The sequence below is a fragment of the Ictalurus punctatus genome, chromosome 14, assembly GCF_001660625.3.
Source record: "Ictalurus punctatus breed USDA103 chromosome 14, Coco_2.0, whole genome shotgun sequence".
NCBI classification, from domain to species: domain Eukaryota; kingdom Metazoa; phylum Chordata; class Actinopteri; order Siluriformes; family Ictaluridae; genus Ictalurus; species Ictalurus punctatus.
In genome coordinates, this window is record NC_030429.2 from 9,656,530 (window position 1) to 9,678,652 (window position 22,123).

Below are 22,123 nucleotides of genomic sequence, written 5' to 3' on the forward strand. Positions count from 1 at the left end.
AGTACAGCATAAGCGGAGAATAACAAATAAGTGTTTAAAATGTCAATTTAATCGAAGTCAACGGTTAGGTTCCTGGATAATAGGCAAGCCAAATATGTTAAATCCAGGTAAAATACTATTTACAGGCTGCAAGTGTGAAAAAGTCTCAACTTGAAGATGTGCTGTTAATATTCTGGGTTTTAAGTGTAAAAGAGGTTACAGATTCCCAATGGACATTTGGGTGGGGGGGTCCTTTGTGAATGTATCCTCCCATCAGCTGTGGCACAATGTCAAGTTCAGCATGTCCGCTCACATTAAGATAGGAAAAGAACCTTAAAATGCTTTTTGCACATATCGAACATGACTTCGCAGTTCTTTTATTGGTACACGAGTGCATGCAGCTTGAACGAATCCTGCTAAAAAAAAAAGACATTTCATTATATACTTGATTCCAGTATGAGAAGTTAAGATGGGTAGCAAATGTCTCACTCATAGGTCTGACTTCATGGTGGAAGCCCTTAAGGCTCAGGTGAAAAAAAGGTTCATATTTCAAATGATTACTTGCTTTATTGAGCACAACAAAAATAGCTTTTACAGCATAACTTCAAACTTTCAAACAATCTCCCTACCTCATTAACTGTGGTGGTAGAGTTAACGTGCTGTATCCACTGTAATTTTATACACTGTGCCCTTCAGAGGCTCAAACGAACTCAGCCTTAAACCCCACTGATACCCCTTATCTGTTTTATATGCAAAGACTTTGATTAAGGATTGTATACTGTGAAAAGTGATCAGATTTATGCCAGTGTTCCCCAATGTTAATTTCAAAACATATGAATTCAGCTGGATATGTTTGTTTCAGCTTTGCAGTGTGATCAATGGGCTGCCAATAACAACAGTAAAGTAGTTACTAAATGAACTTTATACACTCTCAAACATAGCATTAATCATATGGAGAAGTCCTTGTGGTGTTTTAATTTGAGGCCGTTCAGCACAAGGCCAGCTGGATCATTAGGCATGAAGAATAATTCATTACTGCAAGCAGACTGAGAGACTGGGAGAAATTCGGGACACAGATCACAATTAAGGGTCTCGGTCTTATCAGTCGCGATGAGGATCTGTATGACTCGCCCCCGTCTATGTGAAGACCTCAACTGAACAGAAGAGCGGTACAGAAAAGTGCTCACTTAACACATATATGACTGAGAGGTCCATCTGTAATCGAGGTTGTGTAAGTAAGGAATAAAATATTTTTTCAAAATAAATAAATAAATAATGTGCTGTTATAGAAAAATAATCAGTGGCGTGATGCAAGCTGAGATATTCTTACACCCCTGAAGCTGAGTAAAACAGATTTTCCCAAAACAGCATGTCCCAAAGGGTTTATACTACAGTGATCTGTCAATGGTTACAATTTTTAATGTATCAATGAATGACATTTCATACATGTTAACCATTTATAGTTAAATTTACTGTTGTGAAACATGTGCAAGACAAGTCAGTTCCTGTTATAAGCGAAAGTGATGAAAGTGAGGGAAGGAGGTGAATAATATGCTGTATGGCGAGAGACAACTTGTTCTTAAGCTATCAAGCCACTGAGTGTAATTGCTATGAGTTGGTAATGACTTAAAACTTTTTCCCTGTACATCATACAGATTGTTTGGAAAATTTTATTGAACTATTTCATTATTGAGTAGTTGGTCAGTGTCACAAACTAAGTCACTTCACTACAAGTAGCAAAGCTATTTTTGATAAATATTGCTTTATTTTCTTAACAGAATAATATGTTGTTTTGCACAAACACAGCAAGCATAATGAATTTAGCATCTGATTGTTTCACCAGGCATGGCAACCAATGGATATAGTTATTGTTAATACAATGTGTGGCACCAGTAAAAAATAATGAATCCAAAAAGCAATGGGTTATTGAAATAACTGTGCTCTAGTGGACATACAAACAAACATGCACAATGGCTTGGAGCTATGACAATATATCATTATGGTGAAACTGATGCCATCAGATCAATTATGCCGCAGTATGCTTTTCTAGTAGTATATCCTCAGTATGTTTATAACACTGACTGATTCTTTTGCTATTCACAGCGCTGAGGATGTTATCATCTGTGTTTTGTTCTAGTTGTTTCATTTTTCCTAATTGTTAAATGATTTGTAAATGTTTTTTTTTTAAAGGTAATTGTAATAATATTTCAATGTGGCACTCTGTATTACTGGCACTTTGGCAGCAAACCTAAGTGGGATATGTACAGTGGCAAGAAAATGTATGTGAACCTTTTTGTAATTTCATGGTTTTCTGCATAAATTTGTTATAAAATGTGATCTGATCTTCATCTAAGTCAAGGGTATTGACAAATATAATGTGCCTAAAATAATAACACAAAAAAATTCTGATCTTTCATGTCTTTATTGAGAACAACCAAAAAAACTCATAGTGCTTGTGGAAAAAGTATCTGAATCTGAGTGAGTTAATGACCTGAAAAAAGCTAATTGGAGTCGGGTTTTAGCACACCTGGAGACTCGTTAAGAAAATGAGTTTGAAGGTGTGGACTACAGCTACTTTGACTGATAAAAACCTCTCACACTTTTGGAGTTTGCGCTGCACAAGAAGTACACGCTTATGTGAGCCATGCCTCGCCAAAAAGAGCTTTCAGAGGATCTATGATCAAGAATGGTTGATTTACATAAAGCCGGCAAGGGTTACAAAGTGATTTTAAAGACTTTAGACACAGTTAGGCAAACATTTTACAAATGGAGACACTTTGGGACTGTTGCTACTCTAAATGACACCAAGAGCACAATGAAGACTCATCAATGAGGTAAAGAAACAACCCCGAATGACAGCCAAAGATTTGAAGGCATCATTGGAACTGGCTAACATCTCTGTTCATGAGTCTACAATATGTAAAACGTTGAACAAGCAGGGTATCTACGGCAGGACACCACGAAGGAAGCCACTGCTTACTAAAAAGAACATTGCTGCACGCCTGAAGTTTGCAAAAGAGCACATTGACACTCCACAGCGGTATTGGCTAAATGTTTTGTGGACTGATGAAACTAAGATGGAACTATCTGGAAAAACCACACAGCACTACATCTGGCGTAGAAAGGGCACGGCATATCATCATGAAAACATCATCCCAACCGTAAAGTATGGTGGAGGAAACATCATGATTTGGGCCTGCTTTGCTGCATCAGGGCCTGGCCAGCTTGCAATCATTGAGGGGAAGATGAATTCCCAAGTATATCAGACAATTCTTCAGGATAATGTGAGAATGTCTGTACATCAGTTGAAACTGTGTAGAAGTTGGGTGATGCAACAGGACAACGACCCAAAACACCGGAGCAAGTCCACAACAGAAAAACAAAATCCGCCTTTTGGAGTGGCCAAGTCAGGGCCAGACCTCAACCCAGTAGAGATGCTATGGAATGACTTGAAGAGAGCCATACACATGAAACGTCCAAAGAATATGACCGGCTAAAGCAGTTCTGCCAGGAAGAATGGGCTAAAATTCCTCCTGAACGATGTGCAGGTCTGATCCACAGCTACAGGAAGCGCCTGGTTGAGGTTATTGCTGCCAAGGGGGGGTTCACCAGTTATTAATTCTACGGGTTCACTTACTTTTTCCACTGCCATTTTGAATGTTGAAGGAGTCTGTTCAATAAAGACATGAGGGATCAGAATTTATTGTGTTATTATTTTAGGCACATTATATATCAATACCCTTGACTTAAATGAAGATCAAATCACATTTTATAACAAATTTATGCAGAAAACCATGAAATTCCAAAAGGTTCACATACTTTTTCTTGCCACTGTACTGTAGCTTGTAGGCTATAGGAAAATAAATTTTGTTAAAATTCTTAAATTTTAAACTTTTAAATTTGTGACGTGATTGTGTTTTTTTTTTTTTTTTTGCCACATTGCCCACCCTAAAGTACAATCTATAAAGAAATAAGCAAACGAATGAAGGAATGAACAAATGTATTTCAGCAAACCCAACCTTGTTTGAGCTTATCAAATGTATTGCAGCTATCAAAAGACTATCAAAAATGTCAGAGGGTGCATCACATTAAACTCTACCATTTAAGGTGATCTTGTCTTTACAGTGCTTTTGGAAAACTGCACAGCAAAATCACCAGTGTTGATTTAACACCCACAATGTTGAATTTACACCCTACAGTGTTTATATAAGTCCATTGGACTCAAATAAACACTCTGGGTGTTAATTCAACACTAGGGATTTTACTGTCTGGGACATAATCTCAAAAAAGTGAAACATTTCAATGCAATGTGGTTCAGCATGAGACAAAATAAAGTCAGGAGAAAACGTACAAACTGTGGATGGCGTGATCCCATGTTTCATTTTTATTAAGATGCTGATTTCTCAATGCTCATTAGCAACAATTACCGGTGCAGATCCAATACTAACATCCACACAATAACCAACTCTCTACAAGCTTCAGAAACGATAAGTGTGCTGCTATATGACAATTTTTGTCCTGTGTTCACATGTAAGTGTTGTATACTATAAACATAGGAAATATTTCAGTAATTTATTTTTTTTTTTTAAAAGAAAAGTGAAAAAAAAAACTGTTCAGAGCAACACAGAGTTTCAGGCCTGTGTGGCCTTGATATAATGATAGGTATTGATGCATCCCTGCCTGGCTTGAGCACAAAGCTCACCCTTAACTTTAACCTTAGACTTCTAATCTTAACTTTTCATTCGAATGTTCACACTTTGCAAGTGGTAGAGCATGTGTGCTGAAACAGAAGCAAAAATAAAATAAAATGAAAAAGCAGTAGAAAACATACCTGTTGAAAATTATGATTATTATTAGTATTATTATTACTATTAGGCCTATTACTATCATCATCATCATCATTGCTGTTATTAACATGAATATTTTTTCTCCCCGGTTGGTTTATGACAGTAATTTATGTGCACCCATAAATCCTTCTCTACCACTGTCTTTGTTGCTGTAGTCTCTCGCGACGCGTCCGGCATTTTTGCGGCGGATTACATTTTCAAACCCCAGCATCAGACTTTAATGCTTGAACTTACGTGTGAGGATGAGCGCAGTTGTTCCAGGGCTGCTCTACTCCGCATCGGGCGCGCGGCTCCGCATAGTCCTCGTGTGTGTCCGCGCCGTGCTGAATCGCGCTTGCCGGAGGAGGAGAGGACGCGGAGGAGAGGACGCGCACCGGAGCTCTGTTGCAGCCGCAGACCGGGACTCCGCGCCTCAGAGCGGACAACAGAGGCGGAGCTCCTGGCTTGGACCGGGGGAGAGAGAGGTGGGGGGCACGGAGCTGCTGTCTCTCTCCTGTTCCTACGGCCGTCTCCCGTCCTGTCACACATCAGAGAGGAACCGGAATTCACATCGGAGGCTCAGATCAGCAGAGTCGCAGAGCCGAGAACAGCAACAAGTAGGGGAGGAAAACTTTCGGCATTTACGCCCAAACCGACTCACGAGACAATCTCGAAAACGCACACACGCTCACAGATATGAAACACGCGCTCAAATGTGTGTATGTACACAGACATTTTCAGCACCCCTTCAACACACACACACACACGGTCAGATTGACGCACGTGCACGTAATGTAATCTATGAATTTCTGGTTTGTCTCTTATGGAGAAATCACATAGCCTAGGTTTTACGTGATAATGTGTTTTTTCACATGTGATGTGAATAATATGTAATTATATGTGAAAACATATAAAGGCTATTTCACCATGGTAGCCTATGCCCTGAAATTGCACATGTGAATTCAGGTAAACATCATGCAAATATACAGTACAGCACATTCATTCATTCATTCATTCATTCATTCATTCATCTTCAGTAACCACTTTATCCTTATTAGGGTCAACATGCGGCGCTTATCCAAAGAACACTGGGTGTAAGGTTTGAAACTCCACACTGACAGTAACCCAAGCTCAGGATAGAACCAGGGTGAGGTTCTGTCCATTTCATCATGCGAATAATATGTGATGACGTGAAAAATAAAAGCACATGCCCTACATATGAAAAATGAAAATGTGTAAATAAACAAATTGTGTGGGGGAATAAACGCATGGTGGCTTAGGGGTTAATACATTTACCTCTCACCTCTGGGGATGGGAGTTCAAGCCCCACCTCTGCTCTGTGTGCGTGGAGATTGCATTGTCTCCCAGTGCTTTGGGGGTTTCCTCCCCCAGTCCAAAGACATGCATTGTAGGCTGATTGGCATCTCTAAATTGTCTAAGTAGTGTGTGAATGAGGGTGTGCGCAACTGTACCCTGTGATGGGTTGGCACCCTATCCAGGATGTCCCGCCTTGTGCCCTGGGATAGGCTCCAGGCTCCCTGCAACCCTGTATAGGATAAGCAGTACAGAAAATGGATGGATGGATATGTGAACTGTCTAAAAACCACAACATGTAAATCGTGAATGAAGAATATGAAGTTCATGTGACTTTTCTACAAGGGATAAATATTCTGAGCTTCCTAAAAGGGTCCTATTTGGTCCTTTTGGAAAACACTCATTTGTAGGGTTTCTACAAATGGACAAATTAAAAAACCCTTAAGGGATTGCATTTCTGCCTCACAATTCAATCTGAACATAACTTCATGTTTATTGATGAAAGTTTTCAATAAAATATGAAATCCTTATGTTGGATGTTCCAGAATTACATTGTCAACACTGAGCTTATTGATCCTGAGCTTGGATTACTCTCTGTGCGTTACATGGGTTACTTCACATTTTCTTTTCATGTCCATGTGGGTTTCCTCCAGGTTCTCCGGTTTCCTCCCACATCCCCCAAACTTGCCAGTAAGTAGATTGGCTCATGCCAATAATCCAGTCTTAACCCGATTAAGACCATACTTTGATTAAGAAACTGCCATGTAAACAGCAATTTTTACTTACCTTAATCTAATTAAGGTCATAGTCGAATTAAGCTCTAATTGACTACGTTTACATGGACAGCAGTAATCTAATTATTGACCTTAATCCGAGTAAGATAATAATGTGATTAAGGTGTTTACATGAGTCGCTTTTAGAATACTCTTGTCATGTTCCCGTTTTACATGTTTTAGAACATAATTAGATTAACAACCCGCGTCATTACGTCACCGCGCCACGCCGTCCGACGTCCCTCCAGAATTACACGCATCAACATACAGTTCGTCTTCGTTATGGTACCGTATACAGTTTTGGGTGTTTTTATTTTTTTTTTACGAACGCTTTAAGTGCAGTTAATTATTTGTCATGCTGTACGTGCTAATAGACAACTGCTTGAAGCGGTGGGTTTGTCCCAAATCGCGTACTTACCTACTATATAGTAGCCGAGATACATGTATTTTTCCCCACTACAGGCCTGTAGTAGGAAAGTATGTGATTTGGGACACAGCCGAACTCTCTTGTTTGCCGTAAAACGTAAAACTGCCGTGTGTGATCGTGTCCTGTCGCAAAATGCGGTGAAAACTCCTACACGACGCTCATAATGTGATTAAGGTGTTTACATGTCACTACTACACGTCCATAATGCGACTAAAACAGGAGTACTCCACCTGTCTTAATTAGATTATTGCTTACTTTGATTATGACCTTAATTAGATTAAGGTAAGTAAAAATTGCTGTTTACATGGTAGTTTCTTAATTAGAGTATGGTCTTAATCGGATTAAGAGTGGATTATTGTTGTCCATGTAAACACAGCTAGTGAATTAAGATAGGTGGAGTATTCCTGCTTTAGTCGCATTATGGACATGTAATACAGACATGTGAACACCTTAATCACATTATGAATGTCGTGTGAGAGTTTTCACCGCATTTTGCGACAGGACATGATCACACTCGGCAGTTCTCAACATTTTACGGCTAACAAGAGAGTTCGGCTGCGTCCCAAACCGCATACTTGCCTACAATAGGCCTGTAGTGGGGAAAAATACATGCATCTCTGCTACTATATAGACGGTAACTACACGATTTGAGACGCAGCCCACGGCTTCAAGCAGTTGTCCATTATCACGTATAGCATGACAAATAATGAACTGCACTTAAAACATTCGTAAAAAAATTTTTTTATAAAAACACCCAGAGCTGTATACGGTACCATAACGAAGACGAACTGTATGTTGATACGTGAAATTCTGGAGGGACGTCGGATGGCGTGGCGCGGTGACGTAATGACGCGGGCTGTTAATTTAATTATGTTCTATAACATGTAAAACAGGAACATGACAGGAGTATTCTAAAAGCGACTCATGTAAACACCTTAATCACATTATTATCTTAATCAGAGTAAGGTCAATAATTATTTCTGCTGTCCATGTAAACATAGTCAATGGCGGAATCTGCATTGCTATACACAGAGCGGCCTACAAATATGACCGCCGACTACAACTCCCAGAATTCACAGCGGCTACAAACATGGCCACAGAAAACTGCAACATCCATCATGAACTCCATCACATTCACCTTCCTACTGATTGCATACACCTGTACTCACTTACACAATCACACCAACAGTACAAAAGAGCATTTATTCCACCACCACCACGACCTTGTGAACTATGCACTCACTGTTAATTACCTGTTGATACAAAGACTTTATCATGGTATAGTGGTTTCTGGTTATGATTCCTGTTCTGGCTATTTGGTTGATGTTTTTGTCTTTTGCCCTGGTTACTCTGATTGCACATCGCCTGTCTACAGCCTGTATCCTGACTTTAATCTTGCCTTAGGTTTTGGATTTGTTTGCCTGTTGTCAAAATAAAACTCTTAACCTTTGCAAGTGTCACCACCTCCGCCTCCTGACAAAGATGAACCTATTATCATTTTATATACATATTTTTTAAAAACCTTGCAAAGATTCATATTTGTGGTTATGTATGGCATTTACAGTAACATGTACTCTCATTATTTGTAAAAGAAATTAAAAAAAAAAAAAAAAAAAGGGTGTGTTAATTAACAAAAAATGTGTGTTCAATTATTGTCTACATTTCTGCTATTTGTGTGTGGCATGTGACTATATTTTAGCACATATTTTTTGTTAATACATCTGTTTTCGGTTGTCCCTCTGGGGGAACCCTTAAAGGAAGAAGGACTTGACAGCTGCAGGATTAGATTAGTCCAGTGGTTGTTGACTTTCCGACAGCTGTGACGTCAATAGAAGACATGACTAGAATTAAGCAGACCAAAGGGAGAGGATCTCTGTAGATCCATGTGTATGGAATCCAGGAATTAAGATTCATCTTAATTAGTCAAGGTGTACCATCTCTCTCTCTCTCTCTCTTTCTCTTTCTCTTTCTGTTGCTAGTCTTCGTGTGAGGTGTTGCTAGGGTCAAGGAGGAGATTTACAGATTACTAAACCATCCTTTGTAAAGAGCATGTCTGATTGCTTTGATGGATTAGAGAAGCTCAGCTGTAAGGAGAGGGTATAGCAGTTGAGAAGGGAAGGCAGAGAGAGTGAGTGTCAACCAAGGAACGAGAAAACACTTTCACCTGCCACACAGGCACAAGCCAGACAAGAACAGTGTTTAGTCAAAATATACATTTTAAATTTAGTTATATAGTTTAACCCTGGATATTATGAGAGAGCCATTTGAAAAAAATCCAGTCTACAGCAAGATGACATGAGGAAGAAGCTCAAAAACTAATCCCAATGTCTTCTAGGTGATACCAGATAGGTGATTATGAAATGGGAATTATACACAGTTGAGCATGTACTGTATGTATGACTATAGTGTAGCACATCTATTTGGCATAAACCACAGTTTATGGGAAGTGCAAATCTCTGATGCTTCCAGCTGAGGTTATTCAGTGCAGTCGGAAGCTAAATAGCATGTGAATGTGGCTCTGAAATGCAAAAGCACAGTGGTAGTGTATTGAAATCATGCACCACAGTCATGTGAGTCAGTCTGTATGGCAGGTGGAGCCACAACGGGGGTAACAAATCAACATCTTGCATAGCATCACGTTAGGCAGTAGCATATACCTCAATGACTGTGTTTACATGGACAGCAGTAATCTAATTACTGACCTTATTCTGAATAAGACAGTATTGTGATTAAGTTGTTTACATGATTCGCTTTTTGAATATTCCTTTCATGTTCCCGTTTTAAATGTTATAGAACATAGATCGATTAACGGCACACATCATTACATCCCCACACCGTCCGACGTTCCCTCCAGAATTTCACATATCGACATACAGTTGGTCTTCGTTATGGCACCGTATACAGTTTTGGTTGTTTCATTTTTAATTTTATGAACGCTTCAAGTGGAGTTAATTATTTGTCATGCTATACGTCCAATTAGATGACTGCTTGAAGCCGTGGGCTGTGTCCAAATCCGCGTACTTACCTACTATATAGTAGCTGAAATACATGTGAAGGTTTCGGACGCAGACGTGCTCTCTTGTTTGCAATCAAAATGTTGAGCACTGCCTTGTGTGTACGTGTCCTGTTGCAAAATGCGGTGAAAACTCCCATACGACTAATAGTCACGATTAATAGTGTGATTAAGGTGTTTACATGTCTGTAATGCACTTCCATAATGTAATGTCTTAATTCGATTTGTGTTTACTTCGAGTATGACTTTAATCGGATTAAGGTCATCAATGATCGCTGTTTACATAGTATCGGATTATTGTTGTCCATGTAAACGTACTGAGTGAGTCTCATCTCAAGAAAATGTAGCAGAAATCTGAGCAAACAAGAATACTGAGGTGGTTGACTTTTCTTTGATTTCATATAAATGAAGTCATATGAAAAGATCTCAACTCTAAAAGCACCCTGAACCTTAACTTTAATCTTAATCGCATTTTTAATTCAGTTGTGAGCGTGAAACCATGCTGGCTTGGTGTAAATGTTAAACACAGTGATTTGGACAGTCTTCTTTGACCCTAAGAATAAATTAGAGCATGTGCAGAATTTATAATCCAGGTCTCCTCTGGGTGCTCCATTTCCGCCAACATCCCAAAAACATATATGTAGGTGGCTTGGCTACTCTAAAAAAAAATTGGTTAATTACTGAAGATGCAGATGTAGTGTTTCTCCTAAAACACTTTTTAAGGACACCTATCATGCAAAATTCACTTTTACATCGTGTTTGAACATAAATGTGTATCGGCAGTGTGTGTACACAACCATCCTACAATGGTAAAAAACCACCCACTCCTTTTTTTAAATATTTTCCATAAATCATATACAGTGTCTCAAAAAGAGTCCTTTTTGTTTTCTTCCCAACGTGATGTCACATTAGAACAGGCCCCGCCCACGACTGGTGACAGACTCTGCCCTATTAGAATAGATCCTCCCCTGAGTGAAGTGCACACAATCCGCCATGTTCTCCATGTTGGCACAGTTATAGTGATAAGAAGAATGTCTCAGCTTCATAAGTGCTGTAAGTGTCCTGCTGGCTGTAAGAATGAACATAAGAGTCTTCGTGTACTCCCGGCATCAGAGCCACTGAAGACGCAGTGGAGTAGTTATATTTTTGAAGGAAATGTGCACGAAAAAATATCTAAATTCATGTGCGAATCAGTTTACACCAGACTGCTTTGTGAACGAGGGTCAACATAAAGCAGGATTTGCTGAAAAGTTGATTCTCAAGCATGGATCATTAATAATTGTTTGTGGTCCAGCTTTATATCCAGAAGACGTAAGTTTTATATTTTTTGAATGATTGCAAATCGCCTTTTCGAATGTGCTTGTTAGCAGATTCCATGGCTAATGCGGCTAAAGTGAATAGAGTCACTTTAATGTCGTCATTTTTATTTTTAACCTGAAAATGCTTACTGTCTGTACAGTAAAGTGATTGTCTTTTTGAAAACTGTATATGTTTTGTGCAAATCATTTTACACCAGACTGCTAATGCGGCTAAAGTTACCATTGTCTCTGATTGTATTCACGGTATAACCATTCAGAAATGTCCTGGTTCAATCTCACAGTTGTTACTTCTGACGGAGTCTCTCCTTCATCAGTGTCTAACTCTGGTTCATACATATAGGGCTGAACACTGGTATTTACGGTGTCAATCATACTGGTTCTCTTATTTGTTGCCATAGTATCCGATGCACCAGCTGCACGCCCTAGTATCCAAAGCATGAGCCCTCTTCTGGAAAGGGGGCGGTGAGCAGCAGCTCATTTGCATTTAAAGAGACACACCCAAAAACAGTGTATTTTTACTTCCACCCAAAAAGATGCATTTACAGCATGGTATAATAACAGATCTTTGGGGTATTTTGAGCTGAAACTTTACAGACACATTCTGGGGCACATGGGTGGCTTAGTGGATAGCACGTTTGCCTCACAATTCCAGGGTTGGGGGTTTGATTCCTGACACTGCCCAGTGTGTGTGGAGTTTACATGTGCTTCCCGTTTCCTTTGGGTACTCCAGTTTTCTCCCCCAGTCTAAAGACATGCATTATAGGTCCAAAGTGTCCATAGTGTGTGACTGTGTATGTGATTGTGCCCTGTGATGAATTGGCACCCCATCCAGGGTGTACCCTGAGTTGTGCCCCAAGCTCCCTGGGATGGGCTCCAGGTTCCATATGACCCTGAAGGATAATAGTATAAAAGATGGATGGATGGAATTCTTGGCCAATGAAACTAGTCAACTGACTGTCAACATTCACATAATTGCTTTTCATTTCTGCAAATATGCCAGCTAAAATTTGAAACACGCTGGCTATCAACTCCATATATTCAATGGACTCCATTTATACTGTGCACAGATGCTCTTGCAGGGGGATTTTTGCATAATGGCTCTGGGATTACCCTTCACTAACTGAGATAAATTGCAGATCTATTGCCAGACAATAGGCTTCACTAACAAGACTGAAATTTATCTACAACCATGAATACAGTTCATGTGTCGTGCTAAGATCAATTTTGAGTTGAAAATTTAAATACTTTATTCATAATATCGGTTACATAAAATGGGACATCTTTTGCAAAAAAAGAGAACAAAATAGAAACAATCAACAAAACATATGAATAAAAAATCTGTTAACCAGGCACAGTCCATATATACAGTGGGGGAAATAAGTATTGAACATGTCAACATTTTTTTCAGTAAATATATTTCCAATGAGGTTATTCACATGAAATTTTCACCAGACATCAGTATTAATTCAAGAACTCCAGAAATATAAAGAATTCACAATATTAATAAGATAAATAAAACTATGTGTAAAAAAGTGGAATGACACAGGAAAAAAATATTGAACACTAAGAAAAAGCAGTTTTCCAAGGCAAGGTAAACCAAGGAACCAGCTGACAGCCGTAAATAATTATACCCCCTATCTGTGCAAATTAATATCAGCTCGGTTAGTAAATTGATGGTCTATAAAAAGGCTTTTTGTTACCAACGTGTCACACAAGAAACATCTCATGATGGGTAAAAGCAAAGAGCTCGCCCAAGACCTTTGCAACCTTATTGTTGTGAAACATATTGATGGAACCAGATAAAGACATATTTCAAAACTTCTGAATCCTCCAGTAAGCCCCACTGGGGCCATTATCCACAAGTGGAAGCAACATCACTCCGTCATCAACCGGCCATGTACAGGAACTCCACGCAATATTACTGATCAGGGAGTCAGAAGAATAGTCAGAAGTGTAGCCCAAGAGCCAAGGACCACTCGGAAAGAGCTCCAGAAACACTCGGAGGCAGCAGGTGTCATCGTCACAGAGAAAACAATAGACAATGCACTCCACTGCTCACGCTCACCCGCAAGACTCCATTACTAAAGTAAAAGTATGTCAAAGCTCATTTAAAGTTTGCTACAACTCATTTGCACAAGCCTATGAAATACTGGGAGAGTGTAGTCTGGTCAGACGAGAGCAAAATTGAACTTTTTGTCTGTCATACTACACGCCATGTTTGGAGAAGAAATGGCACTGCACATGACCCTGAAAACACTACACCAGCAGTGAAGTTTGGAGGTGGAAGCATCATGGTGTGGGGCTGTTTTTCATCACATGGTACTGGCAGACGTCATATAATTAAAGGAACGATGAATGGAGCCCTTTACCAGGAGATTCATGAGAAGAATCTGCTGCCATCCACCAGGATGATGATGAGATGTGGGTGATGAGATCTTCCAGCAGGACAACGATCCAAAACATACAGCAAAGGAAACTCTCAAGTGGTTTCAGAGAAAAATAATCAAGGTGTTAGAATGGCCCAATCAATCACCTGACCTGAATCCAAGTGAACAAGATTTAAAGACAATATGTTTAGAAGAATGGGCCAAAATCACACCTGAATACTACGGCCCATTATTTTTTTCATACAGGAAGTGTCTTTAAGCTATCATTACAAACAAAGGCTTCTCCACTAAGTATTAAATAAATTTCAGTTAGCGTGTTCAATAATTTTTTCCTGTGTCATTCCTCTTTATTACACATAACTTTATTTATTGACTTTAAATGTTGTGAAATCTTTACATTTGCAGATTTCTTGAGTTAATACCAAAGTCTGGTGAAAATTTCATGTGAATAGCCTCATTGGAAATATATAGCAATATGACAAAACCCTACTGGTTATGTGGATAAGATTTTTTTTACTTTTACAGTAAGCACTACTCATGATTGCTTGTTGTGTGTTGCTTTATTGATGAATTCCAGGCATCTATTCTTATGATAAACATCTTCAAAGCTACTGATGGCTTCAACAGCTTTTCTAATTAATTTTTATTGGACCATACAGCCACCACTTAAACCCAGTGGACCAATTAATCTGTTAATTGGCTGACTTATGATTGACAGCTTTATGAAAATTTCACTGCCCTCGCTTCCTGCCATTTGAGGACTAATGGGATCTTTTGTTTTTATTATGATTATCATGTTATGAATTTTCATAGTGTGGCTCAGATGTAGCAAATTTGGGACAATGTAAATAATCTACAGTATGGGACTGTGAATGAAGTGTATGAGTGTCTATTAGGCATTGTATGACTATTACATTTTAGTAGTTGACCAGGAACTCATAAAACTTTTGGATTTGTATATGATAAATTGCCCTCTAGGTGTGAATGAGTGTCTGAATGTGTATGTGCATGGTGTGCCGCAGTGAAGTGGACTGGTGTCTCTTCCGGGGTGAATTCTCTTATCTTGTGCCCAGTGTTCCCAGGATAGGCTTCAGATCCACTGCAACCCTGACCAGGATAAACCAGTTAATGAATGAATGAATAAATGAGTTAAGGATTGATGTATTTGAATTAAAAATGACATGGTCTGAGAAGCTAATACAGAGTCAAGTTCTGTTATTTGTTGATAAGTTGGTCATGTAAAAAGGAGTCATGTGGACTCAGTGCAGTGTTCTTATTAAGAGCATAATTTTATTATTATTATTATTATTATTATTATTATTACATTTTTAAATTATTTTATTAGTTGTATTTTTGTTCTGAGGTTTTTCCTTTTCTTTATTTTGCCCTGAATGGTTGGCCGCATTTCACAAAACACTGAAATTTGGGGAAAATGTCCACCTCTGCAATACATTTTCTGTGCTGTTTTCCATTACCCATTGTCCATCCACATCCACTGTAACTCCTTAATGTCTAACCTCAACCCCATTTTACCTAACCCTAAGCCTAATATCAACCCCACTATGCCCAACCCTTACCACATCCTCTGCCTCCAAAATTATTATGGCCTTTTTTTTTTTTTTTGTGGCTCTTTTAGTTCTTTTAAACAATGCCTGCATTTTCTATATATAAATAATACAAATAAATAAATCTGTGATGGATTGGCATCCAACCCAACCCTGACCAGGATAAAGTGCAAATCTTAATGAAGATGAGTGGACATAAATGATAAATATAAATAAATGATAAATTAATAAAATTTTCCTCCTGGGGATGAGCCAGGTGTCCACAAGGTCCATCATCATCTATTTCTATAATCATACCAAAAATAAATGCATCACCATACACATCACAATGGATAGCCTCACAATCCTGTGAAGCAGGGTTTTTTCCTATTCATGTAAGCAGAAATAAAGTTAGTGAGTGAAAAATATCCTCAGAAAGAGATCATAGTTTCATCTTAACGAGAAACTACAAACAAACCTGGGATGATGGACGAATGACAGTTTAAACAGAATGATTAGCCTCTATAACATGTCAATACACATTATTCCTGTTCTAATATCATGGGCAGAGTTGGGTGAACGTGTTACAAAGTAACATTACTGTATTCTGTCATGATTTCCCCTCGCACTCTGAGGCTCCACACATGAGCGCGCACTTCCGGGTTTGACAGTGACATTGACTTTTTGTTTACTTTTTACACTTGTGCATTTGTTATGATTTCTGTCCTGTCGCCGCCCCAGTATTGTCATTATTTGTTTCCCGTATGTATCATCATTGTTCTCAGCTGTTTTGTGTTCACCCCTGAAAGGTTTGTCATTTAAACCCCTTGTGTGTCTATATGTGTTGTGAAGTATTGAGTGTTCTCACTGTGCAAAGCCTTTGTGCCATAGGTTTTGAGGTATGGATTTGAGGCATGGTTTTGATCTTGTTTATAGCATAGCGTTCTTTGATTCTAGTCCAGCCTCGTTGATGCCCATTTACCGATCGCCTGACCCTTTGCCTATTTTGACCATGCCTGTGTTTCACGATTTGGATTTGTCTGCCTGTATAATAAAGCTCTTATCTGCACTTGCATCCATCTCAACCTCCATTACATAACACCTCCAGTAAAGTTACTGAGACTTGTAGGCCTACAACCCATGCCAAGGTGCATTAATGCAGTTTTGGTGGCCTCGTACAAAGACAATTGTTTTTCCTTTAACTAATTATTTTATTTATTTGTTTTGTTACACTAGATTAACTTCACCACCTGCCCCATGTTTTTATTTTTAATGTGGCCCTCCTGCCAGTAAAGTTGAATAGCCCTGAAATAATTAAATGCCAAGAGCCCCTTGTTTTAGCCTGATGGCCTCACTCCATCTCTGCCTCCTAATGACTTCTTTTAATTAGGTAAACAACAAAACATTAATGATTCTACATTTATGTGCATGCATCTATTCAGATTATATGAGACCTGCAAGAGAGATAGGTTTACGAAGATTCAGGACTGCATCATGGCTGACCCTGCACACTGACTTCAGTTTCCTAAGCAGGGATAAGCAAATTAAATAATTTCACTGTACATGTATATGTGTTTAAAATGTATACTTATATAAAATTGCCTTTTTTCTTCCTGTTAGTGTCATGGAACAGAATAAAGGGACTGGAAGGGTTTTTACCATTTCTGATCCTCTGGTCCTGTTATGGCTATAAGCTGTTAATCACTGACACTTTATTGTGTCAGATAATGGATCTCTGTTCGGACCATGTTTGAACTCTCTCTCTCTCTCTCTCTCTCTCTCTCTCTCTCTCTCTGACTTTAATGAGAAGTGCAAGGAAGTCAAGAAAGTCAGCATTCTCTTTCATCTCTCCACCTGTCTCTCATCCTTTGTTCTTTTTCCCTCCTTATATAGCATCCCTCAGTTCCTCTGGCCACCTGTCAATCCTCCTATCACTCTTTCTCACTCTGGTGTATTAGTCCCATGTATAATGCATCCATTTGTTCTCCTTCAGACTGTTTCTATTTTCCCAGAGGCCTTATAAACATGATATAAAATTTTGTCCCTCATTTTGTCCTATTTCTGTCTCTTGGGTTTCTATTTATGAAACCATGCAGACTAAATCTATTAGATGAATGTGTGTAAGTGTATTAAAATTAATACACTTGTATTAAAATTAAATTAATGAAACATGAAAGGAGAGTTTGGTTTATGTTTTTGTTTATTGTCATTCAAATGCTGCCATTATGACCGTTTAAGTCATTTTCAGTGCATGGATTTATTTTCAACAGTGATGGTATGAGCTTCAGTACATTTACATTTACATTTATTCATTTAGCAGAGGCTTTTATCCAAAGCGACAAATGAGGAAATAAAAGCAAAGCGATATATCAAGCAGAGAACAATAAAAAGTAGTGCTACCATACAAGATTTTTAAATTGAGTACTAGAAAGAAAAGTGCGCAGAGTAGAGATGTAAGTTGTTGTTGTTTTTTATTTTATTTATTTATATAAAGGTTAATGTGGGGTTGGCATTTTAGGGATTAGTAACGTGCTCAGGGAAGAGGTGGGTCTTTAGCTGTAAAATATAATTAAAATATAATTCTATAGAGATGAACTTTACAATACTGTATAGTAATATGTGACTGAATTGCTGTGTATATGTTAATTTTAAGGTTTTTAAGGTTAAGTTTGTTTATTTATTAAGTAGGATATGGCGTATGCTATTGCTACTACTATGTTGGGCAGTGGTGGTGCAACAGTTATGGCTCTGGGTTACTGATCAGAAGGTTGTAGTTTCAAACACCAGTGCTGCCATTGTTGGGCAATTTGTTAATTAAATTTCTATAACAGCAGTTTTGACAGTACCGTGTTATCATTTTTATAGTAACAGCTCATTAAAAGGGAATTTTATGGCAGACGCACCACACAAAAGGTTTTAAAAAATCAGTGCGTATTTATTGATCCATGTTTTCTGTGAGGAGATGATAGTTTAAAATTTTTTGAAGGAGTCTCCAGTGTCAGCGCTTTGTAACACTCTGAGTTAAAGCTGTAACATTACATCTGCTGACACACGAAATTCTACAGAGGACTTTTTTAAAGAGTTTTCAGCAACATGACAAGCTACTTTTTTTCCCCTTATGAACTTTGATGTAAATGATGACAGGATCTAACTCGTTTCTCAGACTTTCCACAATATTAAATGTAACTATAAACGGATAAAAAGTATGAAGTGTAGTTCTTTAATTAAAAAAGAACTCCATCACCACAAGTCTAGTCTTTGAATGTGTAAGTAAGTTATTTGTATGACAAAGAAGAAGGAAGCTATTGAAGAAAAACTATTTCAGACATTTGACTTTGCTACCTTGATCCTGTTTGGATCAATTTCAAAATCTAATCAATTCATCTGATAGCTACAATGCTAATTTCCTATAAATCCTACAAAGACTGAGCCACTCATTCTTGAGCTATTGCATAATGACAATTCTGAACAGATAGACTGACAAACTAAAACCATAATGCCTCCCCTACCTAGGCAAAAAATTGTTCGAATTGGAAATTAGCTGTGGAATAAGAGGTATAAAACACGTTTCACTGTGCTGTAATAGGAAAATAATCAACACCCCATTGTGACTAATTACTTACTTAAAGTGTGTTTGTACAGTAATTACCAGTAATTTTCTGTAAAATATTAATAAACACATGCCTATATGTCTATCTATAGCCATGAATACTCACAAACACGATTTAAGCAGAGAACTTAATATGCAAATCCATGTATTTCCTAGAAGTAGCAGATGGCTTCAGGATTTTTGCGATCTCTATAATGAGAAGTGGAGAGAGGGAGGGTGTGATTACTAGATGCTAATCAAGCCCCTGCCAGAAGAACAAATCAAAAAACTGATTCCCACAGAGATGATTGGAAAGAGCTGGCTGCACTCCTCACTAGTGGAATAGAGTGAGAGGTTGAATGTGTAGGTTTAAATTATGCATATCTTTTAAATGACACTGTGCAGGAGAGACTTGAGAATTTTCACTAGCCACGATTATGGCATCATCAGCTTCAAAATGGTCCCACTCTTGCTCCATTTACACACTTTTTAGTGTTCAGTGCAGATACACATATCACAAGCTGGGATGAGCCAGTTGGATGTCATGGTGGCATCAATGAAATGTTGATACCTCAGGTGGGTCACATACCTGCAGTGACCTCAAATCATATCTGTGTGAAGCTTATTATGCCTATGCCAATCAAGGCTTCATATATTGTTGTAAGTATTTTGACCAATTTTGATGAGCATTAGGAATTATAGAGCACCTAAAAAACCAATCAAATAATGTCATTAAATGGCCAAGTGTGTGTGTATGTGTGTGGTTATGCTGAATGGTTGATTTGTACAATAATCAATTACAAATAGTGGTTACATTTAGTGGTTTAGTGCTTAGTTCATCTGCCTCAGACCTCTGGGGTTGTAGGTTTGAATCGCACCTCCTCTCTGTGTGTGCGGAGTATGCATGTTCTCCCCCATGTTTTGGGGGCTTCATATGGGCACTATGGTTTCCTCCCCCCAGTCCAAAGACATGTGTTGTAAGATGATTGGTATTTCCAAATTGTGTGTAGTATGTGAATGTGTATGTGATTGTGCCCTGCAATGCATTGGCACCCTGTCCAGGGTGTCCCCCGCCTTGTGCACGAGTTCCCTGGGATAGGCTCCAGGCTCCCCCGCAACCCTGTGTAGGATAATTGGTATGGAAAATGGATGAATGGATGGATGAATGGATGGATGGATGAATTGAATGTTATATTGCAGTTTACAACATAACTAGCTACACATACACTTACTATCAAGGGCTTGGTCACTAGCTCACAGGACTAGTTCTCTAACTTTCATTCTCTTAACTATACAAACACAAAATCCATCACAGAAATTTCCACTGGTGCTCTAACTTCAGTGTTGGTCAATTAGTGTGTATGAGGCATGTCTGACATATTTTTGACCTCTCTCACAAAGAAGATTAATGAGAATTCCTCATTACCTCATCTCTTTAATCCATTAAACATCTACCCTGCAGGTGTCTGTGTTTATCATTAATGAAAGAAAGATAATAGCTAACAAGTGAAAGTAATTTAACTAATATTTGACCACATGTCTGTCTGTGAGAATCTCTCCTTCCTTCATGTCCTTAATTTTTCCAGCAAACTTTACTCCATATTAGGGGTGTAACGCAATGTCAGTATTTGTATTTGTATTTAGTACTCCAAATACCAGTATAAACCTGAACTAGACATGACCTACACTCCCTTCAGAAACTACTGGAATGGCAAGGCCAATTCACTTGTTTGTGCTATACACCAAAGACATTTGGGTTTGAGATCAAAAGATGGATATGAGAAGAGAGTTTAGAATTTCAGCTTTATTTGTTGGTATTTACATCTAGATGTGTTAAATAATATAAAACATAGAACCTTTGTATCAGACCACCCAAAAAGTATAGGAACAGATAAGTCTTGAAGTAAATTAAAATAAATAACACTTAATATTTGGTTGCATATCCCTTGCTTGCAATAACTGCATCGAGCCTGCAAGCCACTGACATCACCAAACTGTTGGTTTCTTCTTTTGTGAAGCTTTTCCAGGCTTTTGCTACAGCCTCTTTCAGTTGTTGTTTGTTTCGGTGGGGTTTCTCCCTTCAGTCTCCTCTTCAGGTGGTGAAATGCTACTCAATTGGGTTAAGATCTGGTGATTGACTTGGTCAGTCTAAAACCTTCCGCTCTTTCCCCTGATTAAGACCTTTGTTGAGTTGGATCATTGTGTTTCTGTATGATAAAGTTCTTTCAGATTAATTTTGATGCATTTCTCTATAAATTGGCAGACAAAATGTTCCTGTAAACTTCTGAATTCATTCTGCTGCTACAATCATGAGTTACATCATCAATAAAGATTAGTGAGCCTCTTCCAGAAACTGCCATGCAGGCCCAATTCCTGTACGGAGGAACGGTCTCAGATCCCTTACCATGTATTCTCCAAACTCATCAGGCATTATAGGAGAAGACTCAGAGCTGTTATCTTGGGAAATGGAGGTAGCACAAACTATTCACTAAAAGGGTGCCAAAAATGGTTACACACCTATATTTAACAATTTTTTTTTTTTTTTTTTTTGGATAAACCTGTGTTGTGTTTGCAATTGTTTGATATCCACAAGAGCAGCATATTTTTGTTAATTTTACAAACAAAAGATCAAAAGGTTAAACATAAAGACAATTTTTCATAACCTTCTTTGCTCATATTTACCAAGGGTGCCAATATTAGTGAAGTATGTGAACTGCTCTGGTAAATTCTTCTGAAAAATAATAATAATGCACTTATTCATATCTGTTTAGAACACATTATCGGTTTAATGCCAATACTGTATTCATATTCGATTACATGCCTACCCCAAATGCACCAATCAATAATGTCTAGTGGCCATATAAAATGACTCTTTAATCTTCAGTCAGCTCTGTCAAAATGCAGACGGAAGGCTTCTGAAAAATAGGAAGTTGTATAATTGAAGAATGAAAG

The 22,123-nt window shown here is 38.3% G+C and overlaps 1 protein-coding gene across 1 annotated transcript in view; it reads right to left on the reverse strand.

The window, feature by feature from the left end:
• Positions 1-5,340, reverse strand: part of trpc7b (transient receptor potential cation channel, subfamily C, member 7b) — an 85,406-nt gene extending 80,066 nt beyond the window's left edge. Inside the window, exon 1 of the mRNA XM_017484652.3 lies at positions 5,061-5,340. The gene's annotated coding sequence lies outside the window, so the exon portion shown is untranslated. The remainder of the gene's footprint in view (positions 1-5,060) is intronic.
• Between the last annotated feature and the right edge of the window lie 16,783 nt (positions 5,341-22,123).